Genomic DNA, 11,203 nt, shown 5'->3' on the forward strand with positions numbered 1-11,203 from the left:
CAAAAAAAAATAAAAATAAAAATCCCACATGCATACTACCCTTTAGGGCTAAGCCCCGGGTGTTTCAAATGTCTGGCTCCGCCTCTGGTGAACACATTCTCCCACGGTCACCCTGAAGCCTAACCTTGGTCTTTGGGGACCCCTGATGTCTGGGCCCGGACGGTGACGTCACTGGCTCGCGTTCACGGTTCGCTCTTTTCTGCTGGGACGCGTCCCAAACCGTTCAGCTGCCGCCTCGGGCTCCGGGAGCGGGCACGGCGGGGTCCGGGACGCGCCGGTGTTCGAACCACACCGACACCAGGCCCCGGGCCGCTGGCACAGGGAGCCGCTGGGGTCCCGCAGGGCAGGGAGTGTCCCGGGGGAGGAAGGCGGTGCTCTGAGTGGGACGCGGCCGGCGGGGCTCCGTCAGCTTACGCGGAGCTCCGCCGCGGCGCAGACATCTTGGCACCGAACGGTGAAGACGGAGGGTCCGGTCCTAACGGTCCTAACGCCCCGATGGATCGACGGTGAGGCTCGCGGTCCAGGAGGAATCCTCGCCGGGAGCCAGCGGCCTGTCCGCGGGGCCGGGGAACACCGGCAGCGGTCCGCGCTCTGCCCGTGAGTCCGTCCGTCCGCACTGCAGCAGCGGTGGCTGACCGCTGCGGCAGCGCTAGCAGCAGCTGCTAACGGCTAGCTCCGAAGCAGCCGTCAGAAATCCCGGTTTTCGCTCCTGGCGCTGACCGCTCCCGTCTTTCCCGCCTGAGCTGCGGTGTACTGTCCACAGTGAGAGCCGAGGAGCCTCCCTTCAATTCGGCTCACCCATAAGGAAGCTTCGTGTAAGACAAATGAACCTTTTTAGCGTTTTTATGTGTCGCTGTCGTCGATAAATACCATTCTCGTGAGCGGCGCCGAAACCTACGTGACTGGGTAGAAACATCAGTCCTCCCGTCCAGGTACAAATAACTGGGGGGACACACGAGGCTGCCGAAAACAGCGGCACAGCCTGCCGTTACCGGCCGCTAAACGATCTGAAGGGTTTCCTTCGCCATCCCGGGAAATTTAACACCAACGTTAAAACGGAGATTTCTTCAATGGAGTTCGGAGTGCGCCCCTTTTAAGGTTTATCAGCGGGTAACTGCAGGCTGTCAGCGTACATTTTAACCTTCAGTGTGGAGATGTTCTTGTTGTGTGCACATATGTGAATATCAAAACGCCTTTTCGTGTCTACGATTAAAATAAATATGTCATATGAAACAATAAAAGGGGAGAACATGTCCGCCAGCATTTAAACGCTTCATCTTTATAATCTGAAGCATCCGCACGGAGTGGTGTAGCTTGACGTTTACAGGGAAACCACAAATGCATCTTCATATTTATACAAACGAGCTTTCTTTAGAAAAGATGATGTATATTTATAAGAAGGTAAACTGACAGCTGGTCTCTGCGTGTGAAATTAAAATAATGATGGACTCTGCTTTATTTACGACGCTCTGTTCAGGTGCTGCTCTGACAGTCAGATTTCAGAGTGTTCAGCTGCCTGCCTGTCATCAGGATTACTGCGGATTCATTTCCAACTGAGCGATGTTTCTGTGCATGGATGCCGAGGTCCACATTTCATGTTGCAGTTTAACATTATGTCATCAGCTGGCCAGGGATGGAAACTGATAGGAATTTAGCGATTCCAGTATTGATTCTCTTATGGATTGTTTTTCACCAGCATCACTAAGACATTACAGTCATGTAAATGAATCACACGCTGTGGGTCGCATGTTTGAGCGTGCTGAGGTTTCCTTCTTTGTTGTACTCGGTAACATATTACACAGAACACTTCGTTCTACTATTCGTTACTTTCATGTTCCTCTGTAAAATGATCTGAAGCGCTTATAATCACCATCTAACGATATAACCATGAGGCTACAGCCCCACATAGCAGCACGCACCTCTCTCAGGTCTTTTTCTTAGTACAGGGGTGGGCAACTCCAGGCCTCGAGTGCCGGTGTCCTGCAGGTTTTAGATATCACACCTGAATCAAATGATTAGTTAATTACCCGGCCCCTGGAGAACTACAAGACAGGTTGAGGAGGTCATTTAGCCATTTGAATCAGCTGTGTTGGATCGTGGACACCGGCCCTCGAGGCCTGGAGTTGCTCACCCCTGTCTTGGTACAACGCGAAAATGAAAACCAGCACAAAAAGCGGTCGCCACGGTGATTCTGAACAGGTAGAGGAGGCTGCAGCCTGACGGCTCATCTGTTTGTTACCTGGTGCACTCTGGGTTCTTGGCTAGCTCAGCATTAACATGCTGTCTGTGCAGTTGCTTGTAAAGAGTGAAGTTGTGTTAGCAGCAGACTGCAGTTTGTATCTCGCCCTTTTGTGCAATAAAATAAAAGTGACGTGCATATCCACGCTGGAGACTGCACCGCCGTTTTCCTCCTCCGACACGCCAACTAAAATCAGCTGATCATAGCACGAGTGCAAGAACCGATAAGCGGGATCGATAGCTCAACGACCAGGAGGAATGGAGTTTTCCGAGTCGGGAACAGCGCCCTCTGCTATGTGAAGGTGTTTCCCAGGCGCTGCCTGTAATAACTTGCGCCCTCTTCTTGTCTGTGCAGCTGCAACTCTCCGTTATGATTGGCTCTGACTGACGGTGTCACCTCCTCATCCACGATTGCGGGGGAGGTGTTGATCTCCAGAGCTTGTCACCATGACAGCATGCTCAGAATCTTTTACTCAGGGCAACCTAGCATGATTCAGGGCTCGAAGTCATACTCCGAAGTTACTGTAGCCCCTCCCCTTTTAGACAGCTGGCTTCTGATTGGCTGACCCTCACAGGCATCTGTATGGTGCTTATGATGTCATATAGATCCCAGAGTAGAAAAGTCTTAAACGGCCCTCACTGTTCATCCTCCAGCAGTAACCATGGAAACATGTTTCCATGGTAAAGATGTTGGAGTGTTTCCACACCCATACAGGATGTAACGCAGCGAGCCCGCTGAGGTCATCCATACAGATTCATTAATGTTGATTGATTACTGATCGATCCGGCCCAGAACTGAAACCAGGAACACCTGGTCATGTGACAGCTCGTCAGTAGCTGTAAATGCAGAATGAACCTAATCTGTGATGGTCAGCTGGGGTCAAAGGTGAGACGCTGCACCAAACGCTGCTTCCTGTGATTGCCCTCTGCAGCGCTGTCACTGAAGCATTCCGAGGTTCAGCTTTCCATTTAATCTCGAATCCAGCCATCTGTCTGATGACGGTGAGTGGAGGAAGCTCGTTGTACCGTCGGCCGTTTCCCGTGGTTACCGCAGCCTCGCTTCACTCTCTTTTTGGATGCTGAGTCTGCGTCAGGAGGCGGGGCTGCTTCGATGTGAAGCTGATTGTTTAGATTTAAACTCTGATCTCACGGTTGCACCATGACTCTCCTGGACCAATCAGAGGCAGTGTGGAGTCACACGTTGTGCTGTGCTGTTCGATGGTGATCAAGTCAAGTCAACTTTATTTGTCAATTCTGCCACATGTACAGGACATACAGAGAATAGAAATTTCATTACTCTCCCTAGTGATTAAAAAATGCGATGGAGCCCTGAGGCAGGTGCTCTCCCACCGCCGTTGCAGAGCTGCGTGCTGAACGTGACGCTCTGCAGCTTCCTTCGGTCCTGCAGACATGCAGAGGGAGCCTGTTGCTAGGCAACAGCAGCAGGGCTGTGGCGCTGATGGAAAGCTCAGTGAGTGACGCCGGGCTCACAGGTGAGCTCGCTGGTCCAACCTCCAGCCGATGCACAGCGTCTGCTCCGACAGGCCCGTCAGGACCTCGGGTATAATGGAGACGTCTGAGCGCAGCGTTCGAACAGCTGGAGCGGCAGCGGCGTGGACGTTAGTGGATCAAACACGTAGCGCACTCTGACCCGGACAACCCCGATCACCTCATGTTCAGGCTGAGGAGGCAGTCTCAGATGACGGAGAGCTTTTTTATACGAAGTTGTCTCAACTGTGCGTGTGCATCGGGGTCTGTAACGATCACCGCGGTGTCGGCCATGTTTGATATCTGGATACAGTCAGGTGCAGGTGACAGGAACAGGAACCCCAGAGTGCTCACCTGTCCTGTTCAACCACCTGAGGACTGACGTGGCGATGCCAACCCGGCGACCGTGCGGTAAAACCCGCCGCTCAGCTCCACAGGTCACGTCTCCACAGACGTGACCTGTGGAGCTGAGCGGCACTGAGTTTTTGGCACGCTGCTCTGACCTTTTATTACTGAGTGTTTCTGACATCGAGCGAGTGGTCGCGAGCTCTGACCACATTCCTGCATCGCTGCACGGATGCCGTCAGGAATCATGGCAGATCGGGGCTGGAGGACATTTCCTCTTTAAGGGAGGGCGTGACCGAAAACTGTGGCGCTGACCGACGTGTTTGGAGGTGTGGCTGCGGGGGAGGGTAAAGTGTGATTTCAGGTATTACCTCAGCAGTGTTTCTGTGACCCAAGCTGTGTCCCAAAGCGTAGGCTGCGTCCTCCTGAGGACCCGGCCTTTGCGGTCTACGTGTGCCGGGTCCTTTGAAGACCGAGAAGGCCGGAAGAGCGAGGTTGTGAAATTGGACGGTCCAGCCTTCAGATTTGCGTCATCGCTGTGTGGGTGGGGTTTAATGAACTTGGCCGTCTGCTCCGTGCTATCTAAATATAACAGGACACTGGAGTAAACTCTCGACCGTCTCACACTTCTGTTTAATCAGTTTTCTGTTTGACGTTTATTCAGCTGTGTGAAAATCCTGGAGGAACCCACCCGATGGATTAATAAAGTTTTATTTAATCTAATCTAATAACTTTGATCTCAGCCAAACCGATTTACTTTTATGATTTAAGTTATCCGAGTGACTTAAATATCACCTTTAACCTGAGTAGCGAAAGACGGCGGGGATCCGCTGCCTTCGCCAGCTCGAGTGACCATTGAAGCCCGGCTAGTAGGGGTGCAACGATACTCGTATGGATATTGAACCGTTCGATACAGTGCTTTCGGTTCGGTACGCATATGTATCGAACAATACAAATTAAAAAAAATATATATATATTTTATCAACTTTTCTTCTGACGATGCTGTCTGTCTTGAGCGCTCAGTGAATCTGCGTTCGACTACTCCGCCTAGGCTGCACTGTCGAGCGCAGATCCACTGAGCGCAGCACAAGCACAGAAGCGAAGCTCATTGCAACATGGCAAATTTATTCAGATTTTGGTTTTCATATGACGTATGACCCTGAGGGTAAGCGAGTCATGGACTAAAGTAAAACAGTATGTTGGATGTGCCACGCAATGCTCAATTACATGGTGGGAACTAGTGTGTTAGCACAGTTAGCTCGTTAACGTGTTGGCCGTCCAGCCCCACGCACGGGGGTCATTAACGGAGATTTGCCGTGTTGTGGCGTTAAGGTCATTTCAGATTAACGCTGACAGCACTAGTGGGAACACAACGAATATGACTGCACATTTACTCCGACATCATCCTACTGCAAAGACAAGTGGAAGCAGACAAAAACAACAAGCACGCTACAAACTTTACCCGAGTCATTTAGACAGCCGTTAGCACAGGATTCTCCTTATGGGGACCTGATATGTTTAATATGCTGCTGAGAATATAGCCCAGAAGAAGCGGATAATATAGCTTTTATTTTGAAAGAGCCATTTCTCTGTAATAAACTCTCTTTTCCAAAGATGAGTGATTCCTCCATCAAACTGTACTTTTGAGTTAAAATATATATTTATAATTTTAATAAATGTCAAATTAAAAAGGTATGAACATTTTTTGTATCGAAAAAATATCGAACCGTGAATTTTGTGTATTGTTGCACCCCTACCAGTCAGCTATCGAGCTGGTGGGTAGCAGACGTCTCTGAAAACGTTGGAGCACTTTTGCAAATATGTGATATCTTGATAAACCGAGCAGATATTTGAAGGTTACACAGCTGCATTCACGCGAAAATATGTAAATTGTCATTGTTGGAAACTGGAATTGGCTGAGCTGCGCTATGAATTCTGGGATATGGTGGGCCACGAAGGACGCACCCGACCCATCCTTCAAATTCGGGGAAATAAAGGGCGTATCTGTCGGCCGCATTTGAAGGAGTCGACGAATTGGGACAGCCTTTATCGCCTGGCTGTGACGTAATCAGCCTTCAAATGCGGCCTCCGAAGGATGCAGCCGACGTTTTGGGACACAGCTCCAGTGTGTGGTTTGTTTGTTTTTTCCTAAACAGGAAGGGGCGTGTCCCATGGTGCCGCTGTGCTGCTGCTGCGGCTCTGTGGTTTTTTTAGGTTTTGATTTTTGTAGCGTTGGACGAGAAAATCAAAACCTAAAGAAAATACAGCGCTGACAGAACTTCCTGCAGGGGGCGCCAAGCACCAGGCTGCTGGACATGAGGAGGTCTGCACACTTCCTGTGACCTTCATCAAGTTTCAGGTGAGAACAGGAAATCGTCACATACACGCTGAATTTCACTCTTCATCATCTGCTGCTGATTAACTCCTCCTCTTCCTCCTCCTCAGGTTTTGTGGCTCGTTCAGGTGTGACAGTCTTGGAGGTGTCGCTGACCTTCGGCGATCACGCCACAGCTGGATGTTTGAGGCTGATGTGTGCACTTCCTGTTTGTGATCGCTGTCAGAGCGTTTCCATCTTCCTCAGTAAAGCAGAGTGAAAATAAACTTTCCGAGTGTCTCAGTCTGTTTACGTGAACCCGCCCATCACGCTGACGATGTCATCATGCTGATTAGACTCCTTTGATTTGAATTGCAGCCTGTTTCAGCCACCAGTGCTGACTGGTGCTGGACCAGTGAAAGCGGCGTGACGCGTGCTTACTCACAGTAGACTGTAAATAAAAGATGGACTCCAGGCTGCTTTGATCCAATCAGAAATGACAGGATGGAGTCATCAGCTGACGCTTGGTACCACAGATACCTGCGCATTAGTAACATCCAATCAAAATCCTTGAATTTCACTAAAACTGGAGCTCCGCCTTTGTGGACGCTCTGTACAGTAACCTCACAGCAGCCATATTGTTGGTCACATGATGTCATTAAAAACAGCACAAACACGTCCAGTCCTGATATCACAGCAAAGCGTGTAACAGACACGCAGTCCACAGTGTCCATTTCATGCTGTGACCCTCCAAATGTGCAGTAAGCTGCAGAGCCAGCAGAGGGAGACATTTCAAGCCAACATGGAAATTATGACGTGAAACATTCAAACAGACATTAACACTTTTACATGTAAACACAGGTTAGCGTGTACACGCTTTGCTGTAATACTGGCTTGGTCCAGAGGTCCACACTGCAGATACCATCTACCTGTCAGTCAAAGAGGCCACACCCCTAAAAATGCAACGAGGTGAGTTATATAAACATTTCCCCCGCCTTCATAACACCTGTGGGGCGTGTTATGACTGTCTGTGTTTCAGGCTGTAAACATGTTTGTTTGTGCTGCGAACCTTTAACATGGAAGTCTATGGAGACGGACTCACTGCTGCCCCTGCTGGACATCTCAGGTTCAGTCTAACAGCAGCTCACACTGAGGCTGTGACACTAAAGACAACACAAACCTGAAGCTGCTCTACTTCGCGACACACACACACACACACACAGAGTTTTTGCAGAGGTGATAATCTTCAGTCATAAAACTGGAGCTTCAGTTAAACTGAGCAACCTGGTTTCTCATCTCTGCTGATGGTCGAGGCGTCTAGTTTGACCTGCAGGACATTTTTTGGTTGCTCCCGGTCACCACGGCAACCAGCAGCCTGTAAAAACAGAATCGTTTCTTTTCATCGACCCGAAAAAATACAAGAAAAGAACAAGATGGAGGGGCTGTTTGTGAGGTGTGGGAACCTGCTGACGAGTGTGTGTGGGTGTTTCTGACTGTGTGTGTGTGTGTGGATGGACAGATGAATGGACAGAAGTGTAATTAAATCGTCATCCTTCAGCTCCGGCTGAAAGTCTGTCTTCTCCTCCGTCTCTCTGAGTGACGTGCCGTCAGGTTCCCAATGCGCCGGGCCTCCGAGCCAGCTGGACTCGAGCCAGGAAGCCGTGGGCCAGAAACACTGAGACATGATGGGATACCCAGCAGGCGTTACCTGAGAGGCTGTAAGCTGTGAGGGTGTTTCCTCAGGTTTGTTTAAAAAGTATGAAAACAACAGTTCAGTTTCTGCTATGTGGGGTGGAGATCTCCATTCATAGTTATTATACTCAAAGTGATGTAATAAAACCTGTTTAATGTGAGACGATGAGCCCTCGGGTGCACCTGAACAGGAAGCCCACCTGTTGGCACCTGGCTCATTTTCTGTACTCATTGGGCATTTGGTTGAACTTCCTTCAGGAAGCCTGCAGTCACTCCAGCAGAGCTGCAGGAGCAGAATTCTTCATTTAGCATCGATGCATCTGAAGTCACGCTAAATAAAACCCAGTAAAAATAATTCAAAGTGCTTTTAAAGGAGAACTAAGATGGATAACACTTACACGTCCTCCAGCATTGCAGGTGCTCCTTCAGCTCAGAGCACAAGGCAGTGAAGGTGGTGCAAGGAAAGGAAGCAGAAGTGAGGTTGCAGAGCTGGAATTACAGAGACAACCTCATAAACCAGCGCTTCCCGGTCTTTTCATCAGCAATGCCAGATCCCTCTTCAACAAAATGGACGAACTAAGGTTCCAGGTTGTGACAGATTGCACCATTAGGGATAGCTGTGTACTTATGATCACAGAATCCTGACTTCATCCATTCATCCCGAATTCAGCCATCAAGCTAACGGACTTAACAACATGGTGCTAAATCAGGACCGTGGTTAGAGAAGAGTAGGTGGGGTGTGTGTAGATCAACAATAACTGCTGTACAGACACAGTTACTGTGGACAGCCATTGCTTCCCTGACCTGGAGTAAATGAATTGCAGACCCTTTTACGTACCAAGGGAGTACACTGTTGTTTACCTTCCACCAACTGCTAATGCTAACTATGCTAACCTTTGCTGACAATGACTGGGACTCAATTCCCCCTGAGATCCGGAGGGACACGGACTCTAATTCCACCATACCACCGCTGAAGTGGCGTAGGCGACGGAGGCACAGGAAACAGAAGAGAGCAGGGCTGAGTGCTAGGCTATGTGCTAACCCACACAGACCGGCTATTCCGAGTCTCTTCCTCACCAACTCACGGTCACTAAATAACAAGATGGATGAGCTACGACTGCGGATCACCTTACACTGTTTGGATTATTCTGTTATGATCATTGAGCTAGCGGGCCACGCTACATTCAGAGCGGACAGGAACAAAGAGTCCGGAGGAGGTCTGCTAGTGTTTGTGAACAATAACTGGTGCACCAACAACACAGTTAAAGTCGTCCACTGCTGTCCGGACACAGAGTACATGATGGTTCAGTGTAGACCCTTCTACTTGCCGAGCGAGCTCACAGCGATCACAATAATAGCAGTTTATGTGCCGCCGCAAGCTAATGCTAAGTCAGCCATGGAGCTACTCCAGCGCTCCATTAATAAACAGCTAACAACGCACCCGGACTGCGCTGTGATCGTGGCAGGAGATTTTAACCATGCAAACCTGAAATCTGTCCCGCCTGGATTTTTTTTAAAATGTGAGCTTTCCAACGAGGGAAAACAAGTCAAAGTCAAAGTCAAAGTCAACTTTATTGTCAATTCTGCCACATGTACAGGACATACAGAGAATAGAAACTACGTTACTCTCAACAACACACTGGACCAAGTCTGCACCAACATCCCAGATGCTTACAAAGCCCTCCCCGCCTCATCTCGGACTCTCTGACCATCTCTCTCTGTCCCTGATCCCTGCTTATAGACCTCTAATTCAAAGGAAAAACCATCTGAAAAAACAGTACGAGTGTGGACCGTGGAAGCCACCACAGCCCTACGGGACTGTTTTGATAACACGAATTGGAGTGTATTTGCAGAAGACTTGGAGGGACACACATCTGCCGTACTCTCATACATCAACTTCTGTAGTGAGAGTATAACAACAACAAAGACTGTTACAGTGTTCCCGAAACAGAAGCCATGGCTCAACAGTGTGGTGAGAGCCCTACTAAGAGCACGTGACAGTGCCTTCAGATCAGGAGACCAGCAAGTCTACAAAGAGGCACGCCACTCTCTGCTTAAAGGCATAAAAGAAGCCGAGCGCAAATACAAACAGCAAGGAACACAAACAACTCCAGAAACCTGTGGCAGGGGATCAAGACACTCACTGCTACAGTCGGTAGTACCATCCTGCCTTAAGTCAGCCACCATCGTTCCAGTGCCCAAGAAGAGCAAAGTGAGCTGCTTGAATGACTATCATCCAGTTGCTTGAACACCCATAATTACCAAATGTTTTGAACAGCTCATCATGTCCCACATTAAAGCTGCCATCCCTGCAGACCTCGATCCACACCAGTTTACATACTGGGCAAACAGGTCGACAGAGGACGCCATAATAACAGCTCTTCACACAGCCCTCACCTGGACAGTAGCAACACCTGTGTGAGAATGCTGTTTGTGGACCAGCTCTGCCTTCAACACAGTCCAACCCCACAAACTGGTTAATAAGCAACTCATGACTCAGCAGCTCACTGTGCAGCTGGATACTGGACTTCCTGCGTGACCCCAGAACATCAGGATGGGAGAGCACACCTCCTCCACCCTCATCCTGAATGTAGGTGTCCCACAGGGGTGTGTCCTCAGTCCCCTCTTATACTCACTTTTCTCCCATAACTGTTCACCAATCCACACCAGTAACACCATTATAAAATTTGCTGACACCACCATCATAGGACTGATGGACAACAGCGATGATTCAGCTACAGAGAGGAGGTTCAGCATCTGAAGCGATGACGACAACAACCTGCATCTGAACACAGCCGAGACCAAGGAGATGGTAATCGACTGAGCACTCCACCCTCTACATTGATGGAGGAGGTAGAAAGGGTGGAGAGCTTTAAATTCCTCGGAGCCCACAGCTCGGCCGGCCTCACCTGGTCCACAAACATCTCCCACCAGGTAGGGAAAGCACAACAATGACTGTACTTCCTCAGGAAACTACGTCAGGCCCAGTTACCCCAGAGACTGCTAATTAACCACAACCGCTCCACCATCGAGAGATTTCTGACCTCCTGCTGCACACTCTGGTTCAACTGCTGCACCATGGAGGGCAAGAGGAAACTGCAGCGGGTGGTGAGGGCAGCAGAGCGG

The 11,203-nt window shown here is 49.6% G+C and overlaps 1 long non-coding RNA gene across 1 annotated transcript; it reads left to right on the forward strand.

The window, feature by feature from the left end:
- The first annotated feature begins 77 nt into the window (after positions 1-77).
- LOC102200260 (uncharacterized) lies at positions 78-6,673 on the forward strand. The gene is made up of 3 exons (XR_312252.1): positions 78-597; positions 6,228-6,430; positions 6,517-6,673. It is a non-coding gene; the product is annotated as an uncharacterized LOC102200260 (long non-coding RNA).
- The last annotated feature ends 4,530 nt before the right edge of the window (positions 6,674-11,203 follow it).

Source organism: Pundamilia nyererei, unplaced genomic scaffold, assembly GCF_000239375.1.
Source record: "Pundamilia nyererei isolate P.nyererei 1_Seehausen unplaced genomic scaffold, PunNye1.0 scaffold00319, whole genome shotgun sequence".
NCBI classification, from domain to species: domain Eukaryota; kingdom Metazoa; phylum Chordata; class Actinopteri; order Cichliformes; family Cichlidae; genus Pundamilia; species Pundamilia nyererei.